This window comes from Grampus griseus (assembly GCF_964374135.1).
Source record: "Grampus griseus genome assembly, chromosome: 9".
NCBI lineage: Eukaryota > Metazoa > Chordata > Mammalia > Artiodactyla > Delphinidae > Grampus > Grampus griseus.
This window is the reverse complement of record NC_139003.1, coordinates 45,663,360-45,687,086: the sequence shown is the minus strand read 5'-3', so window position 1 is coordinate 45,687,086 and position 23,727 is coordinate 45,663,360. Positions and strand designations below refer to the sequence as shown.

The 23,727-nt window shown below is 45.6% G+C and overlaps 1 protein-coding gene across 1 annotated transcript in view; it reads right to left on the bottom strand.

The window, feature by feature from the left end:
* NOD1 (nucleotide binding oligomerization domain containing 1) overlaps positions 1 to 23,025 on the bottom strand; it is a 93,390-nt gene extending 70,365 nt beyond the window's left edge. The window contains exon 1 of the mRNA XM_082662126.1: positions 22,938 to 23,025. The gene's annotated coding sequence lies outside the window, so the exon portion shown is untranslated. The remainder of the gene's footprint in view (positions 1 to 22,937) is intronic.
* Positions 23,026 to 23,727: the final 702 nt, after the last annotated feature.

Genomic DNA, 23,727 nt, shown 5'->3' with positions numbered 1-23,727 from the left:
ATATACTAGGTATAAACTAACCAAAAGAGAGCTGGTAGAGCTATATTAAAATTAAAGTAGAATTTAAGGAAAGAAATGTTAGTAGAGGTAAAGGAACATTTCATAATGATAAAATAATTACTTTTAAAGGCTGTTATAGAAACGTTAGTTTGTATGCACGTAGTAACTTATTTTCAAAATATATAAAGCAAAGATTGACAAACGTAATAAGGAGGAATATACAAACCCACAATCAGTGAGGATTTTCAAACAGTGAGGGACTTTATTTCTCAGAATGACTGAAATAGACCAAAAAATGAAAGAATATGGAGAATATGAACAAAATGTCTCGACTGACATCTATAGAACACTGCAGCCGACAGCAACAGAATGCCCAGCATTTAGAGTGCATGTGGAGTGTCTGTAAAGTTGACCAATACACCAGGCCACAAAGCAAGTTCTTACCAAATTTTAAAGAACTGAAATCACTCAGAAAATGTTCTCTGACCACAGTGGAATAAAGCTAGAAATAAAAAATTTAAAATACCTAGAAAAATCCCCAAACCACAAGTCAAAGAAGAAATAAAAGTGGAAATTAGGAAATATTTTGAATTGCATAATAATGAAATTACAACATACAAAATTGGTGGGATACAATTTAAAAAGTCACAGAAATATATAGCCTTATATGCATATATTAGAAAAGGAAAACAAAAACTTAAGTCATATTATTTATATTGTGCGTTTCCACCTGCTCACTGTGGAAAATTTGGAAATGCAAAAAAAAAAAAAAGTTCAGATAAACAAAACTCACCCATCACCCACTGTTAACATTTTGGAGTATTTTCCCTTTCTGCTTTTCTCTACGTTCAGTTACACCTATACTGATCTTTTTTGCACGTTTGCCATCACACTATATGTATGTGGTGTACCTCTACCATTATCTCATGTTTCTTTGTAACCGCCAAGGCCCTCTTTTGAGCTGCAGAAGCTGGTTTCTGACAGATGCTTTGCTTTCCTTGGTTTTTATTTTATAGAGTAAGAAACACCTGCCACTTTTTGCTGCTTTAAAGCCTCGTTCCTGAGAAACTCCATGCGTCAAACAGAGGATCAAAATTGATGCCAAATGGTAGCCCCTTTCCTGGCTGGGCCCTGCCTGCCTGAACTGCCAGGGCAAATCTGCACACCACGCTCTGCAGCCTCCACCAGCTACCAGGCACACAACGGCATGCTATCCATCACGGACAGGCCTGAGGAAGGGCTTCAGTGGGTAGGCAGGGGTCAGGATGCTGGGCAGACTCTGGGATCCACAGCTTCGGGCATCCTTCCCTGGAAACCCAGTATCAAGCCTGTGCTGCTCGGGGCCCCAGCAGAGCCCTGACAGTCATTGCTAAAACTGAGTGAGCACTTCTCTAGGGGCCCAGTGTTGACCTAACACTTGCCACTCATTGCGGGAGGCCGGATAACATAAGGATTCAAAGTGGTCTCTGGAGCCAGTGGGCTGAGTTCAGACGTGACTCCACTGCTCATCAGCGAGTCAGCTATCCTCTCTGTGCCTCAGTTTCCTCCAAGTCTCTGACAGTCCCTACCTCCAAGTGTTGCTGTAGGGTTGAGTCCATGGTCACGAAGTGCCTAGACCAGGGCTGGCATACAGTGAATACTCAGTAATTATCACCTTGCATAATCTTCTCTGTTCTCTGGCAGAGGTCATTGTTACTACCCATTTACAATGAGGAAACTGAGGCACACGGAGGGTAAGCTGCTCCCAACACCCACAGAGGTTACAACGCAGCCGGGCGGATGGACACAGAACAAGGGACTACAAGAGTGACTGAGAAATGACCACAGAGAGCCAAGGCTGTCTGTAGCTCTCCCAAAGGCTTCCTTGGTCCCGCTGGAGCCTCTGTAGTAAAAGGTGACAGAGAGAAGCGGCGAGAGCCTCAATCTCTTAGAGAGTTTGGATCCAGGACACCCAGAGAGATGCCGAGCCCTGATAACATGCAGCACGCAAGCTAAGGGCTAAAGACTGCCCACTGCTCAGTGTCATGGTCTCCACAGCCACCCAGGTGTGCCATCCCATCCCGTGCATCATTAGAATAAACCCCAGAGGGGCTATTCAGGAAGATGGCGGAAGAGTAAGACGCGGAGATCACCTTCCTCCCCACAGATACACCAGAAATACATCTACACGTGGAACAACTCCTACAGAACACCTACTGAAGGCTGGCAGAAGACCTCAGACCCCCCAAAAGGCAAGAAACTCCCCACGTACCTGGGTAGGGCAAAAGAAAAAAGAATAAACAGAGACAAAAGGATAGGGACGGGACCTGCACCAGTGGGAGGGAGCTGTGAAGGAGGAAAAGTTTCCACACACTAGGAAGCCCCTTCGCGGGCGGAGACTGCGGGAGGCGGAGGGGGGAGCTTCGAAGTCGCGGAGGAGTGCACAGCAACAGGAGTGCAGAGAGCAAAGCGGAAAGATTCCCGCACAGAGGATCGGTGCCAACCGGCACTCACCAGCCCGAGAGGCTTGTCTGCTCACCCGCCGGGGCGGGCGGGGCTGCGAGCTGAGGCTCGGGCTTCGGTCGGAGCGCCAGGAGAGGACTGGGGTTGGCGGCTTGAACACAGCCTGCAGGGGGTTAGTGCACCACGGCTAGCCGGGAGGGAGTCCGGGAAAAAGTCTGCACCTGCCAAAGAGGCAAGAAACTTTTTCTTCCCTCTATGTTTCCTGGTGCGCGAGGAGAGGGTTTTAAGAGCGCTGCTTAAAGGAACTACAGAGATGGGCGCGAGCCGCGGCTAAAAGCGCGGACCCCAGAGACAGGCGCGAGCCGCGGCTAAAAGCGCGGACCTCAGGGGCGGGCGGGAGACGCTAAGGCTGCTGCTGCCGCCACCAAGGGGCCTGTGTGCGAGCACAGGTCACTATCCACACCCCCCTTCCGGGGAGCCTGTGCAGCCCGCCACTGCCAGGTTCCCGGGATCCAGGGACAACTTCCCCGGGGGAACGCATGGCGCGCCTCAGGCTGGTGCAACGTCACGCCGGCCTCTGCCGCCGCAGGCTCGCCCCGCACGCAGTGCCCCTCCCTCCCCCCCGGCCTGAGTGCGTCAGGGCCCCCGAATCAGCGGCTCCTTTAACCCCATCCTGTCTGAGCAAAAAACAGACACCCTCCAGCGACCTACACGCAGAGGCAGGGCCAAATCCAAAGCTGAGTCCCTGTAAGCTGTGAGAAGAAGAGAAAGGGAAATCTCTTCCAGCAGCCTCGGGTGCAGCGGATTAAAGCTCCACAATCAACTTGATGTACCCTGCATCTGTGGAATACATGAATAGACAACGAGTCATCCCAAATTGAGGACGTGGGCTTCGAGAGCAAGATCTATGATTTTTTCCCCTTTTCCTCTTTTTGTGAATGTGTATGTGTATGCTTCTGTGTGAGATCTTGTCTGTATAGCTTTGCTTCCACCATTTGTCCTAGGGTTCTATCCGTCCATGGTTTTTTAAAAAATTTTTTTTCTTAATATTTAATTTTAATAACTTTATTATACTTTACCTTCGTTCTTTCTTTCTTTCCTTCCTTCCCGCCTTTAGACAACGAATCATCCCAAATTGAGGAGGTGGTCTCTGAGAGCAAGATTTATGATTTTTTCCCCTTTACCTCTTTTTGTGAGGGTGTATGTGTATGCTTCTGTGTAAGATTTTGTCTGTATAGCTTTGCTTCCAACATTGGTCCTAAGGTTCTATCCCTTTTTTTCTAAATATTTTTTAATTCAATAACTTTATTATACTTTATTTTATTACTGTATCTTCTTTCTTTCTGCATTTTTTCCTTCCTTCCCTCCTTCCTTCCTTCCTCCCTCCCTCTTTCCCTTTCTTTCCTTCTTGCCTTCTTTCCTTCTTTGCTTCTTTCTTTCTTTCTTTCTTCCTTCCTTCCCTCCTTTCTTTCTTTCTTTCTTCATACTTCTACAAATTCTCTCTACTTTTTCTCCCTTTTATTCTGAGCCGTGTGGATGAAAGGCTCTTGGTGCTCCAGCCAGGAGTCAGGGCTCTGCCTCTGAGGTGGGAGAGCCAACTTCAGGACACTGGTCAACAAGAGACCTCCCAGCTCCACATAATATCAAAAGGTGAAAATCTCCCAGAGACCTCCATCTTAACACCAGCACCCAACTTCACTCAACGACTAGCAAGCTACAGTGCTGGACAACCTATGCCAAACAACTAGCAAAACAGGAACACAACCCCACCCATTAGCAGAGAGGCTGCCTAAAATCATAATAAGGCCACAGACACCCCAAAACACACCACCAGATGTGAACCTGCCCACTAGAGAGACAAGATCCAGCCTTATCGACCACAACACAGGCACTAGTCCCCTCCACCAGGAAGCCTACACAACCCACTGAACCAACCTTAGCCACTGGAGACAGACATCAAAAACAGCGGGAACTACGAACCTGCAGCCTGCAAAAAGGAGACCCCAAACACAGTAAGATAAGCAAAATGAGAAGACAGAAAAACACACAGCAGATGAGGAGCAAGATAAAAATGCACCAGACCTAACAAATGAAGAGGAAATAGGCAGTCTACCTAAAAAAGAATTCAGAATAATGATAGTAAGCGTGATCCAAATCTTGGAAATAGAATGGACAAAATGCAAGAAACAGTTAACAAGGACCTAAAAGAAATAAAGATGAAACAAGCAATGATGAACAACACAATAAATGAAATTAAAAGTACTCTAGATGGGATCAATAGCAGAATAACTGAGGCAGAAGAACGGATAAGTGACCTGGAAGATAAAATAGTGGAAATAACTACTGCAGAGCAGAATAAAGAAAAAAGAATGAAAAGAACTGAGGACAGTCTCAGAGACCTCTGGGACAACATTAAACGCACCAACATTCGAATTATAGGGGTTCCAGAAGAAGAAGAGAAAAAGAAAGGGACTGAGAAAATATTTGAAGAGATTATAGTTGAAAACTTCCCTAATATGGGAAAGGAAACAGTTAATCAAGTCCAGGAAGCACAGAGAGTCCCATACAGGATAAATCCAAGGAGAAATACACCAAGACACATATTAATCAAACTGTCAAAAATTAAATACAAAGAAAACATATTAAAAGCAGCAAGGGAAAAACAACAAATAACACACAAGGGAATCCCCATAAGGTTAACAGCTGATCTCTCAGCAGAAACCCTGCAAGCCAGAAGGGACTGGCAGGACATATTTAAAGAGATGAAGGAGAAAAACCTACAACCAAGATTACTCTACCCAGCAAGGATCTCATTCAGATTTGATGGAGAAATTAAAACCTTTACAGACAAGCAAAAGCTGAGAGAGTTCAGCACCACCAAACCAGCTTTACAACAAATGCTAAAGGAACTTCTCTAGACAAGAAACACAAGAGAAGGAAAAGACCTATAATAATGAACCCAAAACAATTTAGAAAATGGGAATAGGAACATACATATCAATAATTACCTTAAATGTAAATGGACTAAATGCTCCCACCAAAAGACACAGATTGGCTGAATGGATACAAAAACAAGACCCTTATATATGCTGTCTATAAGAGACCCACTTCAGACCTAGAGACACATACAGACTGAAAGTAAGGGGATGGAAAAAGATATTCCATGCAAATGGAAACCAAAGAAAGCTGGAGTAGCAATTCTCATATCAGACAAAATAGACTTTAAAATAAAGACTATTAGAAGAGACAAAGAAGGACACTACATAATGATCAAGGGATCGATCCAAGAAGAAGATATAACAATTGTAAATATTTATGCACCCAACATAGGAGCACCTCAATACATAAGGCAAATACTAACAGCCATAAAAGGGGAAATCGACAGTAACACATTCATAGTAGGGGACATTAACACCCCACTTTCACCCATGGACAGATCATCCAAAATGAAAATAAATAAGGAAACACAAGCTTTAAATGATACATTAAACAAGATGGACTTAATTGATATTTATAGGACACTCCATCCAGAAACAACAGAATACACATTTTTCTCAAGTGCTCATGGAACATTCTCCAGTATAGATCATATCTTGGGTCACAGATATAACTTTGGCAAATTTAAGAAAATTGAAATTGTATCAAGTATTTTTTCTGACCACAACGCCATAAGACTAGATATCAATTACAGGAAAATATCTGTAAAAAATACAAACACATGGAGGCTAAACAATACACTACTTAATAACGAAGTGATCACTGAAGAAATCAAAGAGGAAATAAAAAAATACCTAGAAACAAATGACAATGGAGACACAACGACCCAAAACCTATGGGATGCAGCAAAAGCAGTTCTAAGGGGGAAGTTTATAGCAATACAAGCCCACCTTAAGAAGCAGGAAACATCTCGAATAAACAACCTAACCTTGCACCTCAAGCAATTAGAGAAAGAACAAAAAAACCCCAAAGCTAGCAGAAGGAAAGAAATCATAAAAATCAGATCAGAAATGAAAAAGAGATGAAAGAAACAATAGCAAAGATCAATAAAACTAAAAGCTGGTTCTTTGAGAAGATAAACAAAATAGATAAACCACTAGCCAGACTCATCAAGAAAAAAAGGGAGAAGACTCAAATCAATAGAATTAGAAATGAAAAAGGAGAAGTAACAACTGACACTGCAGAAATAAAAAAGATCATGAGAGATTACGACATGCAACTCTATGCCAATAAAATGGACAACCTGGAAGAAATAGACAAATTCTTAGAAATGCACAACCTGCCAAGACTGAACCAGGAAGAAATAGAAAAGATGAACAGACCAATCACAAGCACTGAAATTGAAACTGTGATTAAAAATCTTCCAGCAAACAAAAGCCCAGGACCAGATGGCTTCACAGGCGAATTCTATCAAACATTTAGAGAAGAGCTATCACCTATCCTTCTCAAACTCTTCCGAAATATAGCAGAGGGAGGAACACTCCCAAACTCATTCTACGAGGCCACCATCACCTTGATACCAAAACCAGACAAGGATGTCACAAAGAAAGAAAACTACAGGCCAATATCACTGATGAACATAGATGCAAAAATCCTCAACAAAATAGTAGCAAACAGAATCCAACAGCACATTAAAAGGATCATACACCATGATCAAGTGGGGTTTATTCCAGGAATGCAAGGATTCTTCAATATACGCAAATCTATCAATGTGATAAACCATATTAACAAATTGAAGGAGAAAAACCATATGATCATCTCAATAGATGCAGAGAAAGCTTTTGACAAAATTCAACACCCATTTATGATAAAAAACCCTGCAGAAAACAGGCATAGAGGGAACTTTCCTCAACATAATAAAGGCCATATATGACAAGCCCACAGCCAACATCGTCCTCAATGGTGAAAAACTGAAAGCATTTCCACTAAGATCGGGAACAAGACAAGGTTGCCCACTCTCACCACTCTTATTCAACATAGTTTTGGAAGTTATAGCCACAGAAATCAGAGAAGAAAAGGAAATAAAAGGAATCCAAATCGGAAAAGAAGTAAAGCTGTCACTGTTTGCAGATGACATGATACTATACATAGAGAATCCTAAAGATGCTACCAGAAAACTACTAGAGCTAATCAATGAATTTGGTAAAGTAGCAGGATACAAAATTAATGCACAGAAATCTCTTGCGTTCCTATACACTAATGATGAAAAATCTGAAAGTGAAATCAAGAAAACATTCCCATTTACCACTGCAGCAAAAAGAATAAAATATCTAGGAATAAACCTATCTAAGGAGACAAGAGACCTGTATGCAGAAAATTATAAGACACTGATGAAAGAAATTAAACATGACACAAATAGATGGAGAGATATACCATGTTCTTGGATTGGAAGAATCAACGTTGTGAAAATGACTCTACTACCCAAAGCAATCTACAGATTCAATGCAATCCCTATCAAACTACCACTGGCATTTTTCACAGAACTAGAACAAAAAATTTCACAATTTGTATGGAAACACAAAAGACCCTGAATAGCCAAAGCAATCTTGAGAAAGAAAAACGGAGCTGGAGGAATCAGGCTCCCTGACTTCAGACTATACTTCAAAGCTACAGTAATCAAGACAGTATGGTACTGGCACAGAAACAGAAATATAGATCAATGGAACAGGATAGAAAGCCCGGAAATAAACCCACGCACATATGGACACCTTATCTTTGATAAAGGAGGCTGGAATGTACAGTGGAGAAAGGACAGCCTCTTCAATAAGTGGTGCTGGGAAAACTGGACAGGTACATATAAAAGTATGAGATTAGATCACTCCCTAACACCATACACAAAAATAAGCTCAAAATGGATTAAAGACCTAAATGTAAGGCAAGAAACTATCAAACTCTTAGAGGAAAACATAGGCAGAACACTATGACATAAATCCCAGCAAGATCCTTTCTGACCCACCTCCTAGAGAAATGGAAATAAAAACAAAAATAAACAAATGGGACCTAATGAAACTTCAAAGCTTTTGCACAGCAAAGGAAACCATAAACAAGACCAAAAGACAACCCTCAGAATGGGAGAAAATATTTGCAAATGAAGCAACTGACAAAGGATTAATCTCCAAAATTTACAAGCAGCTCATGCAGCTCAATAACAAAAAAACAAACAACCCAATCCAAAAATGGGCAGAAGGCCTTAATAGACATTTCTCCAAAGAAGATATACAGACTGCCAACAAACACATGAAAGAATGCTCAACATCATTAATCATTAGAGAAATGCAAATCAAAACTACAATGAGATATCATCTCACACCAGTCAGAATGGCCATCATCAAAAAATCTAGAAACAATAAATGCTGGAGAGGGTGTGGAGAAAAGGGAACACTCTTGCACTGCTGGTGGGAATGTGAATTGGTTCAGCCACTAGAACAGTATGGAGGTTCCTTAAAAAACTACAAATAGAACTACCATATGACCCAGCAATCCCACTACTGGGCATATACCCTGAGAAAACCAAAATTCAAAGAGTCATGTACCAAAATGTTCATTGCAGCTCTATTTACAATAGCCCAGAGATGGAAACAACCTGAGTGACCATCATTGGATGAGTGGATAAAGAAGATGTGGCACATATATACAATGGAATATTACTCAGCCATAAAAAGAAACGAAATTGAGCTATTTGTAATGAGGTGGATAGACCTAGAGTCTGTCATACAGAGTGAAGTAAGTCAGAAGGAGAAGGACAAATACCGTATGCTAACACATATATATGGAATTTAAGAAAAAAAATGTCATGAAGAACCTAGGGGTAAGACAGGAATAAAGACACAGACTTACTGGAGAACGGACTTGAGGATATGGGGAGGGGGAAGGGTAAGCTGTGACAAAGCTAGAGAGAGGCATGGACATATATACACTACCAAACATAAGGTAGATAGCTAGTGGGAAGCAGCCGCATGGCACAGGGATATCGGCTCCGTGCTTTGTGACCGCCTGGAGGGGAGGAATAGGGAGGGTGGGAGGAAGGGAGACGCAAGAGGGAAGAGATATGGGAACATATGTATATGTATAACTGATTCACTTTGTTATAAAGCAGAAACTAACACACCATTGTAAAGCAATTATACCCCAGTAAAGATGTTTAAAAAAAAAAGAATAAACCCCAAAGAGAAATCACCTCAATGTTCCCTGAAGTTACTGGCAAACACGTCCATTCAGCAGCAGCTTTGTTCTGTGCAAAATCATCCAGCAGAGCCCAAGTGCAGAGGTTATCCTGCCCACAGTGTGGATGTGAATGCTGACTCCCAGGTCGAGCAGACAATTTGGCCTCCATCCCAACTGAAGGGGGTGTGGAGGCTAGATGGAGTACAGAAACCTCAAGAAACTCATTTCCCAACATCCACACTGGCCTCGTGATTTCATTCTTTTCTTACACACCCAACTGCTGGGAGTCATCAGTCACATATATATATGCTTCAAAATAAACGACACAGCTTTCTGCAAATTGGTATTGCAATACCAGCAGATAAGACTCCTAACAGATCTCAGCCTTGGTCCTTAAAACATTCTTTAACAGTGTGGAAGATGCTAACGGAGACAGACAACCCAGAGTTCTTTAAACAATGAGCTCCAAGTGTACTCAGGCCATTCTACAAGTATTTCTGCCGCCGACTTTTTCTTCACACAGGCTGGAAACAAGTACAAACATAAGCAGAATCAAGGCCGGCCTTGCTGGTGTCCAGGTGCTACGGAATCTGGCTCAGGGCCATCAGCCTCTGATCCCTTCCTGACTGTTCCCCACCCCAGCTCTGGTCATTTCTGAAAATGTGATCCCCATACATGATGCTGTTCTCTGGAACCTTGGAGGTCACAGGAAAAGGTTGATGATCCTATACATACAGAAAGGATTAGCTTCTGGGATATGACTTTCCTGACCCCAGGACAGTTTTCACAGACTTTCCTAACCCTTTCTTGACAAACAACACCGTGAGAAAAGCATGCTGCTCATCGCATAGCTTGGATCCTCCTCCCAGGTACCAGGTAGGATTACATGTTACTGATGTTATCTGCTTTGACTCATGACATGTGAGCAGCAGCAGAACGAGTTACTCAGCACTGGTGTGTCGCTTGTCAGCGTGCGACTCTCCTTTTCCTCTGGCACTAGGACCAACCGGCAACATTCTAGCTGGTAGTTGCTGCATCCACCTGGCCCACAAGTAATGACAGTAAGGAGAGCCCCTTGTGAGCTTGTGATGGGCATAGAGTGTGAACAAGAAACAAACCTTTGTTGTTTGAGCTGCTGAGATTTTTGGAATTATCTGTTACTGCAGCACAACCTAGCCTAGCCCGACGGCTACTATAACAGTGGACAAGAAAAGTATTCAGCACATTAAGAAACTGAGACCCAGAGGGGTGAACTGAGCTGTCAAACGCCAGGCGGCTGGTGGAAGGCAGAGCAGGAGGGCTGGAACGCTTGCCACAGCCCCTCACTGCCCTCACACGACAGCAGTTTCTACAGGACAGAGACCCACGACATGAAAGGACTACTCACTGTAAAGATAAAGTCACTACCATCTTTTTTTTTCCAGATACTGTAAAACCGACTTTAGAATTAAGAGTTAAGTTAAAATGAAGCCTCATTTCCTACCTACCTCAGACTTAGAAGTAATCTATACAAGAAAATGCTAATTTATTTAAAGGGGGGAAAAAAGGCACAAGGGTAAGCCACACATTCTCACCATTTGTACTGAGGTGGCCAAGTCTGCTTGTTGTGGTCCCAGGTCCCCGTCACCTCACTCCACCCAGCTTCTTGTCCCACATCAGAACCTCAGCCCAGTCCACCACCACCACTTCTGTCAGAATCATCCAGTAGGAACCATAGAAGCTAAAGAGACAGGATCAGCGATGAAAAAGAATGTGGTGGAGCTCCATGTACCGACAGAAAGATCTTCAAGACATATTGTCATTTGAAAAATACAAGTTTTGGAAAGAGCATAACAACACATATAATTTGCCCATATTGTCTCCCTACAGACACGCGAAACCGTATACATTTTCTACAAGTATACATCTATGAACATAGATGCAAAGAAAAATATCTGGAAGAAGACATACTTTATGAGAAGAGAGATTACTTCCAGACAGGGAAGGAAGGGCACCAGGATTGGTATAGTACTTTTATTCATAATGTTTTAATTTTTTATAAGAAGAATATATACTCAAAGTTACTTAAACTTTAAATAAGCCTTTTTATTCATCAGGGCATCTTAGGAAACCTTGAGGCAGCTCAATGCAACCTTCTCCGCAATCACCATCTGTTAGGGAACTTGGAGTTTCAGCTCACCCTCCTAGGAAAAAACGCTCAGTCCCCATTAAACTAAACGACAATCCATTAAAATCAAACAAACTCTGATGGCATGGTATGACTCCTTCTGTGCGCCTGTCAATACACGGAACACTCCTCCTGATTTGGTGAAATATCATAATCAAGCTGATGGATGTCTTCGGTTTAGTAGGAGTCTGTCAACTCATGGTATTGCCACTAAACCTGGTTCGAAATAAGGTGAAAAATCAAGCCCTACAAAAACAGAATGGAGCAAAAGAGTCAACAGAACTGACTTTCAAGTAGATTTTTTTTTAAACTTTAGGAGCTTAGGCAATACCACATTAAAAAAAATGCTCCATAATTACCAAAGGTCTCTTCATTTCCTTTGTCTTGTATTTCCTTTCATGTAATGCAAGCTTCTGAACACTTTAAAATAACATGGGCTCAACTGCCTTCTGTGTAACATTCTGACCCCGAGTGATGGATGATGCCAAAGGTACCTCACACTTTCCACCCAATATCTCCTCCCCACCTAAGTGGCTACTGTTACCAAGGAAACCACTTTAGATTCTCCCTTCCCTTCTGCTAAAACCACATCCTATGGCTAAAGTCTATCCAGCAAATACCATCTCTGGCAGAGCCACATCTGCCACGCACGATATGGACTTCTAAAAACATTCTGTCTACCGCAGTCCTGGACAACAGGAATTGATCATTGCTATTTACTTACTGAATTCAGATTTAAGATAATGTAAAATAAAGCCATCCCTCCCTGCCTACCTCAAATAGGTACCTGCCTACCTCAGGGATGACATTCCTCAGATTGCAAAATGCCAACAAAAATAAGCTCTGCCAGGGGCTTCCCTGGTGGCGCAGTGGTTGAGAGTCCGCCTGCCGATGCAGGGGACACGGGTTCGTGCCCCGGTCCGGGAAGATCCCATATGCCGCGGAGTGGCTGGGCCCGTAAGCCATGGCCTCTGAGCCTGCGCGTCCGGAACCTGTGCTCCGCAACGGGAGAGGCCACAACAGTGAGAGGCCCGCGTACCGCAAAAAAAATTAAAAATTAAAAAAAAATTTTAAAAAGATAGGCTCTGCCAACCTGATCATAAACCCCTGCGTAACCTGAACACATACAGCGTCGAACACATCTGGACGCTCCTCAAGGAAATGACTTCTCTCTGGAATAAGGTTCATTTTGGCGAAGTCTTACAGTGTCAGCCCAGTCTTACAGTGAGGAAGACAATTATACCGCGTTTGCTGACATCGATCATGTGGACAGGAAGCCTCCACCCTGCTTCAAGTTGCCCAACAATGAGGTGGGTGGGCCAACACCTCCCATCAGCAATTGAACAGGAAGCTAAGACCAAGCACGTTTTTATACAATACTGATAGAACTGCACAGAGATCACACACAATGGGTCAACTCAAACAGGGTCCTACTTTCCCTGCTGCGTAAGCCACAGAACACGAGCTCAGTTCTGCTTCCAGGCTTCAGAAACTAGACAAGCTCAAGTTGCCATTCTTTAATGGGTCTTCATGGAGCCCTGTCTCTCTCAGGTTTGGGGTTTGGGGAGGGGGATGGTTATTCATTTTTCGTGTTTTGGTTTCAATTTCTTAACCTGGAAAACAAGCCCAGTCCTGTATGCCTCTACCATACCAGAAAACTACTAACAGCCCCCTCTGGAAAAAATTTAGCAGACGGATGAGGCTACAGTCATTTGAAGCTTTTAAGTTCATTAATATTCATTTACTTCAAGTATCTGAAAGCACATAATCCCTCAGAATTTCAAAGCAGATCGAAAAGGCAGTCTGTCCTCTCAATATCTCCTCTCTCTCCCTCTCTCCCATCTCTCAATCTCCTTTTTTTCTCTTGCGAAAGCACCACAGTTTGAACTCCAGATACAGACTCTGCCACCTTGCCTACTATAAGCTCAGGAATGCAGACAGAGGATGTGAGCACTTGGGGGTGGGGGGGGTGGAGGCTGATGGAATGCAGATAACCTTTCAGGCCTTCTGGGAACTCAAATGTTTGACTCCACATCCTCAGAGCCCAGTATCTCCTCTGGTCAAGAAACCCCGTTCAGAGTGTGCGCAGAGCCAGCCCCTCCCTTCTCTGCTGGAACCACAGACTTCTGGAGTGGAAAAGAGTACGGTCCAACACCCCCATTTTAGAGATGAGGAAACTGAGGCCCTAGGCAAGGCCAAGACTTGTCTGGATCAACCAGAGCTAGGTCCCAGGTCTCTTGGCACTGAGGCAAATGCTCTTTTATTTCCTTCTGGTTAGGGTAGCCCCCTCAGCAGCCGAGAGTCTCACCCCATCCTCACAGCAGGGCCTGGCGCCTGTCAGATGGGCAGGGGCCCCGCCTCACCATGTTCCTCCCCTCAGTCCCTCTCCCCCCACTGGGAATTCCCACGGTACTTTATCCCCACCGCTCTCACAGGATGTGGTAGTTAACTTTACTACTTAGATGACACTTAGCCCAACACGGTCACACTGCAAGTATTTATCATGACGAAGGAGAGGGTGGTGCAGGCTGGAGCTTCTGTCTGGTTCATCTTTGAGGCCCGGCATTTGCCTGTGAGGGATGGTGTCCATCTGGTTAGTCCCCGTATCCCCAGCACAGAGAGGATGCTAGATTAAAAAATGTTGAATGAATGAATCTAGCACAGCACACTGCTTATAACGGAAGCTTCGTTAATGCTCATTGAACGAATATGTGGATTTCCAGAATTCACGGGCTCACACAGGGAGCGTCACTGGCCGAGTTCGTTAGTAGATAAATTCGGATTTGCAGGCACCAATATTTTCTATTGTTCTAAGACTTTTCTGTTAGCAGCTGCCTTGAAAAGTTTAACCAAAGCCCAGCTCTCAATTTCCAGAGCATAGTCTATACATTCTCTTGGTACATAATCACCTATTGTTTTGTGACAATGCCCTCCATTGTGCCTTATGGGGCTGATATACAATTGCTGTTTGACATTTTCCTGGTGTTACCCAGGCTTTGAAAAACAAAGTTCCAAAGACACCCTGCTCGGTATTCGTCTCTGAGGGCCCAGTGAATAAAAATACCTTAATAAAAAAAGCCAACAGAAGACAACAGAGCCTTGAATCAGAAACCCTGACCTGGAACTCTATTTAAGAGTTTAAGTGCTTCCGCAGAAGAAAGTTCTACGGAAGGGGCAGGTTCGGAAGCCAGAGGACGTCTGGAGATGGCATTGAGGACGGACACAGAAAGTGTCTGGAGCTTCTCAAATGAAAGGCAATTTACAAGAACAAAATACTTCAGTCACCTCAGAGGCTTGAATTGAAACCTGGCCTCAAACGAATAAACACTCAGCTGATCGCTGGCCAAATGCTTAACAGGAGACTTTTATTGTCTGGGACACAAATCTACCTGGAGCTCGGCCAGATGGTACCTGGGATGTGTAGGAGGGGACTCCCGAGGGCCACCGGGAGACTGAGAAGATGCCAAGTTCTTCCCAGAGGCGGCACACCCTGGGGAGCAGGCCCTCCCCGACAGCCAAGATACACGTGACCTGCCAGGCCTCTCACTCTGTGACCTCACGACAGCTTCACAGGAGTGAGCAGAAAGGGGGTAATGCAGGCGTCCCACAGCAAGAGGCTTTTTCTGTGATCCGAAAGCTCCAAACAAAGAATTTTTTTTTCTAAACACCCTGGTATTTTAAGTGGATGCAAATTCCCTAGTAGATGAACAAAGTGGGGAAAGCACCTCTTTCAGGGCTTTGGGGCTAAAGCCAGAGAAAAACAGACAAGCATGAAAAACTGTCCAAAGCCCTTTCCCTTGGCCAGGGGATTCCCAGAATTTTTATCCGCAGACTCTGACACCCACGCAGCCAGCCTGCCTCTGCTCTTTGGGCCCTTGTGTTCCTGCTTCCAAGGAGCCAGGAAGGACCGGCCTCCACCCACGTGCATCCACCGAGGCTCCTGCTGAAGGATGCTGGCGCCTGGCCGGCCCGCACGCACTTACACACATCCACTCCCAAAAACCGCGGAGCTGGTGCGGTGGGCAAAGCAGACCAGGCTCTGCGTCCCGGTTCTGCCATCTTTTCTCTGCTGAGCTTCGGTTCCTTCATTAGAAATTGAAAACCATAATTTCTGCCTCCATAATTGTCTCACATTAAGTCAAGGTTTATAAAGCTTAACAAGTAGGGGTTGTTAATTATCTTTTTCTTGTAGATCACTAACATCGAGAAAAGGCAGCGGTGGGAACTCCTCAAGGCCTCCCACTGTCCTTTACAATAAATGTCCAAATCCTTCCCAGCCCAGGAGGCTCTGCTTGGCCTTCCTCACTGTAACTTCCTCAATACACCCTGTTTTTTCCACCTCTGAGCCTTCAACCATGCTGTTCCCCGAATCTGGCATGCTCTAACCCCTCCTCATCCCCAGCAACTAGTTGAAAAGGCTCATTCTTGGAGGAGCAGATCCCAGACTCCCCTAATCCTAGCACAGCTCTGATAATCTGTCTCATGACATACATACTGTTATTTTCACTCACAGCACTTAACCCATTTATAACTATGTATTTGTGTGTACCGCCCCTTCCTCTTCCAGTAGCCAGCAAATTCCATTTGGCCAGGCACTGAGCCCCTGGATTCATTCGTTGCTGTATCCCCAAAACTTGGGAGATTCCTGGCACCAGCGAGGTCTCTGATAATATTTGTTCAATCAGTGTGTTGAAGAACTAAAGCTCCAAAGAGCCAGGAGGAACCAGGAGCTACAAATAGCTCTCTGACAGCTTGCAGCACCAGGCTGGGGAGCAAGCAGAGCACTTCATACCCATGGGAAAGCCAGGAAAACAATTACCAGCTCATTATCAGAAATGCTAAAGCACCCACAATTCACTCAATGGAGAATTCCCTCTTCTGGGCTCTGAGTTCCACAGGCCTCTTGGAAGATTGCCAGAGCTCCAAAAGACATAAAACCTACTGGGGTGTAAAGAAGAAGGGAGATGAGTATGGATTTTCTTAAAAAGGTAGTGTACTTGGAACAGGTCATTGCATTTTCAATGGGGTGTATTTAAATACTGTCACGTCTACCCGAGTCCCATCCTGGGAAATTCCAGGCCTGGTTTCTGTTTTCTCAAATACCCAGCACACCTGTCTGGGTGAATGCTTTAGAATATGTTTAGAAACACAGAATGTCTGCCTGTGTTTTATCACACCCAAGCTAACAATCTCAGTGCACTGAGATGACATTTATCCAAAAATAAACATCATAATCCACTCTAATAAAGTCGGTCAACACCAGTATCACCACCACCACCCCGAGTGGATATTAGGTCACCCAGTGTAAGCAATGGTTGAGGTTTAAATGTTATAAATCGGAGTGCGGGTGTTCCCGTGTTCATTCCATAAGCAGGCAGAGGCAGGCGGTTCTTTGGAAGGGCCTTGTATCCAGAAGGACAGCTCTACGAAGAGCACAAGCACATCTGTGGGTCAATTCCAGGAGGCAAGCATAGGGATGGGGAGGTGGGCAGAGAGGGAGGGACGCTCACTGAGTCCCGTTCAGTGGTTAGAATCCGGATTTCTGCTTCAAATCCTGGGTGCAGCACTAACAATCTGTTGACTTTGGGCTGGTTATTTAATCTCATTGAGCCTCAACTGTCTTATCTGTAAAACAGGAGAAACGATAACTACAGTATAGGGTTGTTGGGAAGATAAAGTGAGCTAAAAAGCAAAAACAAAAAAAAAAAAAACTAAAGCCCTTTGACCAGTGTTGTACATTGTAAATCTATGTAAGTGTTTGCTATCAGACGCATCTTTATTTCATCAAAGCCTCAAGCCAAACCTTCCGCATTGATAGTTATTCCCTTTTTGCAGATAGAAAAACTGAGGCTCATGAGGGTTAAGTAGCTTATCCAAAGCCACACAACTAGGAGATGGCAAGACCAGCACTTGAACCCAATCATCATAATTACCATTTCCTGAAAGCCAGGTGGTATGCCGAGCACTTCACAGCAACAATCTCATCAAATACTCAAAACCACTCTGTAAGGCAAGAATGACTAAAACTATTTCATACAGACGAGGACACAGGGTTGGAGAGGTTAACTATCTTGGCTGAAGTCACACAGTTAGTTAAGGAACAAAGCAGGGGCTTGATCCCAGCTCTGACACCAAAGTCCATGGTCTCCTCCATTTAAGTCCTGCCTAATATTTGTTATAGATCTAGTAACTCCACTTGAAATCATCAACATACCTGAATTCATATTAAATGGAAAACACTGGCCTTGTTAAGTGGAGTCCAGGAATGGCCCTCTCCATGAAGGGGCCTGCTGTCCTGAATCACAAGGAGTTAGGATATCCCCAAAGAAAAGCCTAGCTTTCCACCCAGTTCCTTTCCTTCTAGAAGGTTTGGTTTGGGGTCATAGATAGCAACTGGAGAATGTGTTAAAATGAAGCACGGGAAGTTCTTAGTCACTAGACTTTCATCTTTTGGGAATTAGAACAACACAAATATTTTCCCACGTAAATCATCATCGGTCCCAGCTCTGCTACCATGGAGGGGTTTTCCTTAGCAATATGTGACTGCCCTACCCAGCTACGTGCGACTCTGAAAATATCTACCCAGTCATTCCATCCTCCCAACTCTTTTCTGTCCCTAACCTGTATTGTGGGAATGACACAGAGAAGAGTCAGTATCAACACCCTGATACAAAGATATAGTAGTGGTGACTTCTCATGGTTTTTGGCTTTTTTTTTTTTTGGATGCGTTGGCTCTTCGTTGCTGCGCACGGGCTTTCTCTAGCTGCGAGGAGCAGGGGCTACTCCTTGTTGCGGAGCATGGGCTCTACGTGCGCAGGCTTCAGTAGTTGTGGCGTGCAGGCTCTACAGCGCAGGCTCAGTAGTTGTGGCGTGCAGGCTCTACAGCGCAGGCTCAGTAGTTGTGGCGCACGGGCTTAGTTGCTCCACGGCATGTGGGATCTTCCTGGGCCAGGGCTCGAACCCTTGTCCCCTGCATTGGCAGGTGGATTCTTAACCACTGTACTACCTGGTAGGCCCAGGTTAATATTTTAATAAAAAATGAGGGGCTTCCCTGGTGGCACAGTGGTTAAGAATCCGCCTGCCAATGCAGGGGACAAGGGTTCGAGCCCTGGCCCAGGAAGATCCCACATGCCGTGGAGCAACTAAGCCCGTGCGCCACAACTACTGAGCCTGCGCTGTAGAGCCCGTGAGACACAACTACTGAACCCGAGGGCCACAACTACTGAAGCCCGCGCGCCTAGAGCCCGTGCTCTGCAACAAGAGAAGCCACTGCAATGAGAAGCCTGCGCACCGCAACAAAGAGTAGCCCCTGCTCGCCGCAAGTAGAGAAAGCCCGTGCGCAGCAACGAAGACCCAACACAGCCAAAAATAAAAATTAATTAATTAATTAAAAAATTAACCTACCAAAACCTGGTGCTGATCTGGTGCTTTGCAAATTACCTGGACCCTCATGTTGACCTATTCATCAGTTCCATAGAAAACTATAGTTTTCTTTAAAGAAAAATGACTACTCAGCAAAAAAATACCAAAGTGACAGCTTACTAGAGTACTCTAAATGATTTTAATGAAGTATAATAGAACACAAAATTGCCTTGCTGGTTCCGAAACGGAGCAGGACCCTATGGTCCTTCCCTACCACGTCCTCTGCCTGCCTTTTGCCTGTGGAAAAACTTCATCTAAAGAATTAGTTTGATCAGAGAAGCGAGAAAATGCAGAAACAAAGGAAAACAGTCCAATAAGACTAAATAATAGTAGTTTAGTCATTAAGCATGGTTAAGGACCTTTAGTTCCTCCTCAAGGGCTGTAGATAATATTCTGAGCCATCTCCTGTGAGCTGTCTTGTAGATACTGAAACGCCCACCTGGTGAAAGAAGTTAACGACATGGTGATCTTACTGTAGCCATGACATAAGCTGCCACAAGTCTGTGAACCGGCCTCAAAGAAATGAAAACAAACCGACCCTGCAACTGAAGACTAACTGTACCTAAAACAACCAAAATGACACTGGTCAGACCACCACGTGACCAATTTCAAGATGACTGTCAGAGCTGACTGCACAGTTTCTGCATGTAGCCCCCTACCCCCGTCTATAAAAGCTCTTGCCCCCTGATTGTCACGGGGGGAGTTGGCCTTTGGACAGGCGTCCGCCCTCTCCCCCGGTTGCCGGCATCCAAAACGAAGCAAACTTTCCTTTCCACCAACCTGGCCTCTTTAATGGCTTTTGAATGGCAAGCAGTCGGACCCCACTCTTGGTTACAGTTCTATAGAGGCAGACCCCTCGTTAGGGCACTGTGCCCCTTCTGAGGGTCAAGGTAAGATCCCCTTAGACTAAAAGCATCCCAGGCCTCACTGGCTCAGCTCCAGAGGGTGGAAGGATGGTGAAGGGGAGGAGGGATGGTGATGAGCTTGTCTTGGTCAACTCTGCACCAAAATCTCTGCCCACAGTTTGGTCTGTGGCAGTTTCTAGATAAAATACATAAATAAGAATGCAAGCCAGAATGTCTTGCTTTGACAAACTTTCTAGCACTGAGTAAAAACCATCAATGCATTGAAATGGCAATGATTAGTCTCCTCTTACTACAAGAGTCAAGTTTGGAAAAAAACACTTGCTGTCACTGAGTGTCTGATGCACCAAAGAGTTTCCCTCAAAACAACTTTGGACCCTATAGATGGATGAAAGGAAGCCCTTTGTGTAAAACTCAACTGACTTTGCCCGGAAGATAAAAGGAAACAGGACTTCCAGAAACCTGCAAAATACCTACAGCTTCTGCCTGACAAAAATTCAGCACAAGTATAAACTTTACCTTTTTAAATTTCACCTTGCCTCAAACCCCCAAAAAAGAAGAATCGTAGAAGGAACTGGTAATATAAACCTCAAATCCTAGGTTTATGTCTTAAATATCGAGTAAACATTGAACTCTTTTCTTTGGATAAAGAGAGACAAGAATTTGATATTCTCATTAGGCAAGTTAGCGATAGCACTGTAAAAAAACACTTGAGGGCTTCCCTGGTGGCACAGTGGTTGAGAGTCCGCCTGCCGATGCAGGGTACACAGGTTCGTTCCCCGGTCCGGGAAGATCCCACATGCCTCGGAGCGGCTGGGCCCGTAAGCCATGGCCGCTGAGCCTCCGCGTCCAGAGCCTGTGCTCTGCAACAGGAGAGGCCACAACAATGAGAGGCCCGCGTACCGCAAAAAGAAAAACCACTTGATCTTTATACCTACATTGCATCACTGTTTATAGTATTTCTAATGTCTAATCTAAAATAAACAGTGCTGCTGTTACTATCAAAGTGATCATCAGTGACACACAGAGTGGGACCAAGCTGGGATATGGGATACCCCCTGACAATTGTAGGATGTGGGTCCTCCCTTCTCCAAATTCCTGACTTCTTGATCATCTAGGAAGGATTCACTGCCCCTAGGCCAAGGGTCAGTAGCAAAACAGGTACAACCAGGGCACGGCCTGAGGATGCTGCCAAAAGGAAAGTCATCTGTGTGTGCCCATGTCAATTCTGAGGCCCTGTAAACAGCCCAGCTTTGGGGGAGCCCATTTTTTGATATATGGGGCAGTGGGGTGCAGGAAGTCTCAAGATTAAGGACCACTTTCTTTTGCCAAGAAATTCATTCCTATCGCATGGAGTAAAACTGTATTCCAGAGCCATTAATAAGCCCTGTTGGGGGAGAGGGTGGTGGCCTGAAATTCCAGACTGCAAAATACACGGTGCCCAAGGGGGAAGGAGCTACAGAGCCCTCCCCCGAGCAGGGCAGGAGAAGAACAGGGGAATGGAGCAACTACTGGCCACTCTCCCTCACCGTGGCTGTACTAAATAAACAATTGTTGAACACAGATCACCACCGCAGTGGCTAGTAACTGCCACTGATGGAGCAGCCACCACGTGCCACCCGCCGTGCCAGGCGTTTGATACACCCTATCTCATTTAACCTCACGACAGAGCTCTTTAGATCCCCATTTTACGAGAAAGAAAACAGGGGTTCAGAGAGATCACATATAACACGCCCATGGTCACGCATCACAGAAGTGACAGAATCTGAATCGGGGCACAGGTTTGATGGGCTCCAAAGCTTGAACTTGAATTTCTTCATTACACAAAAACACAATCTACTCTTCTTAGACCCTTTGGAAGCCCTCTCTTCTCCTAGGCTGTCATTTGTTTTAAATCCACCTTTCTTATCTGCAGTAAAAGTCTGTGTCTCGTCCAGTGGCCCCACTTGTTGAGATTAGAGCTATCTGTCCCCAGGGCGAGAACAGGATAAATCCTGTGCACTCCTAATATCCAAGCTAGAGTTACTATTCCCTGGATGTGGGAAATCTCAGATAGGCGGCTTTTAGGAGCGACAAACCCGACCCTGTGGCAAGCACAGCTGGCTTCATCCTTAAAGCAGAAAACCCAGTAGTTAAGGCCATGGGTTTACTGGCTTCCCGCAACTTAATTTTAAAGGCCAACAACGGAGGCATTTCCCAGAAAGCAGAACTAAAGGGGCATCGTGATCTGGCAATCCTTCTGTTTTTCACAATATGCCAAAAGACTCTATGCATATCTGAGGCTGCATATCTGTTCTGAACACACTGTTCAGGCCACCCTGCCAAGCCTTGTCTCATTTCCCTTCTTTGCATTTCAGGAAGCTGGAGGGAAGTCCACTGCCCCCTCCCCAGGGTCACGCAAGACACTGGGAGCAGCCGGATCCGTCTGCAGGCTGTACTCCATCAAGGCCCCTGCCGGCCTTTCCACCTTCTCTTGGCAGCCACACTTTGGTCATTGTTGCTCAACGCTGAACGCACAGTGGAATCAGCTGGGGATACAGAGGCCTGGGTCCCACCCCCAGGGATTCTGATAGATCCAGCCTGGGCATCTGAATTTTACAAACGCCCCAGGTGATTCTAAGATACAGACAGGATTGAGAAACTCTGCCCGGACCACCGTGGGATAAACGATTCCCCTAACACTGAAGTTCATCCCCCCGAACTTTCGTGGCATGCCACAAACTCCCGGGTTTCTCCGCCTTGCTCCACCCGGGGCTCTTCTAGAGCAGCTTTGAATCCCGTCCGCTCGCAGGATAACGCCTCCCTGCTCCTCCTCCCTCGCAGCGCCCAGGACCCCAGAAAACTTGTGCCCCGCGCGACCCACCCCCGTCGCTGGGACTTACTTGGTCGCTAGGTGTGCAGACCTCGCAGCAGCAGGGAGCAGCAGACCTCGCAGGGAGCGAGAGCCTGATGCGCCGGGAGGGCGCGAGCGGGAACGCTGAGACTGGGGAACGCCGAGACTGGGGAACGCCGGGCCGGGAGCGCGCGGCGCCCGCAGCTTCACCAGGACCGGGGAGGGAGCAGCCGCGGCACCGGCTGGGAACGGGAACTGGCCCGACCGCAGCGAAGGCCGCGCCCCTGTGGCCGCGCCCCGAGCCTCTACGGCCTGCGTGGGGAAGGCGAGGCCGGGCCCGGGCAAGCGAGTCGGGGTCGGCGAGGCGGCCGCTCGCCCGGGCCGGGAGAGGCGGCGCGCAGAAAGTAGCCCGGGGCAGCCGAGAGGGGCGGTCCCTGCCCCAGCAGAGCAGCCACGCCACCGCTCAGGCCGAGCGGGCAGGCCTGAGAGCTCGCCCAGGGGTGACACATCGCGAACTAGACGCCAGCTCGGTCTTCGCCTCCGCGAGCCTAGGCCCGTCCCCTTAAATGAGCCAACCGGAGGCAGCAGCACCTGAGCAAGATGGTGAAACGCCTGTTAAAACGTTAACAAGAGCTCCCGGGTGAAACTCGCGTTAAAACGTGACACCTGCTCCCCGGTGAAAAGTAGCTCAAAATCATCAAGCCTTTTACGACAGAGCATATACTTCGATTTACACTTTTTAAAATGTAAGCTTTTCTTCATGTCCTTAAATCTCTTCTTGGCAGTGTACGTTTTATAGTCTATACATTATGCTGTGAAGACCTGTAAGGGACTTTTTA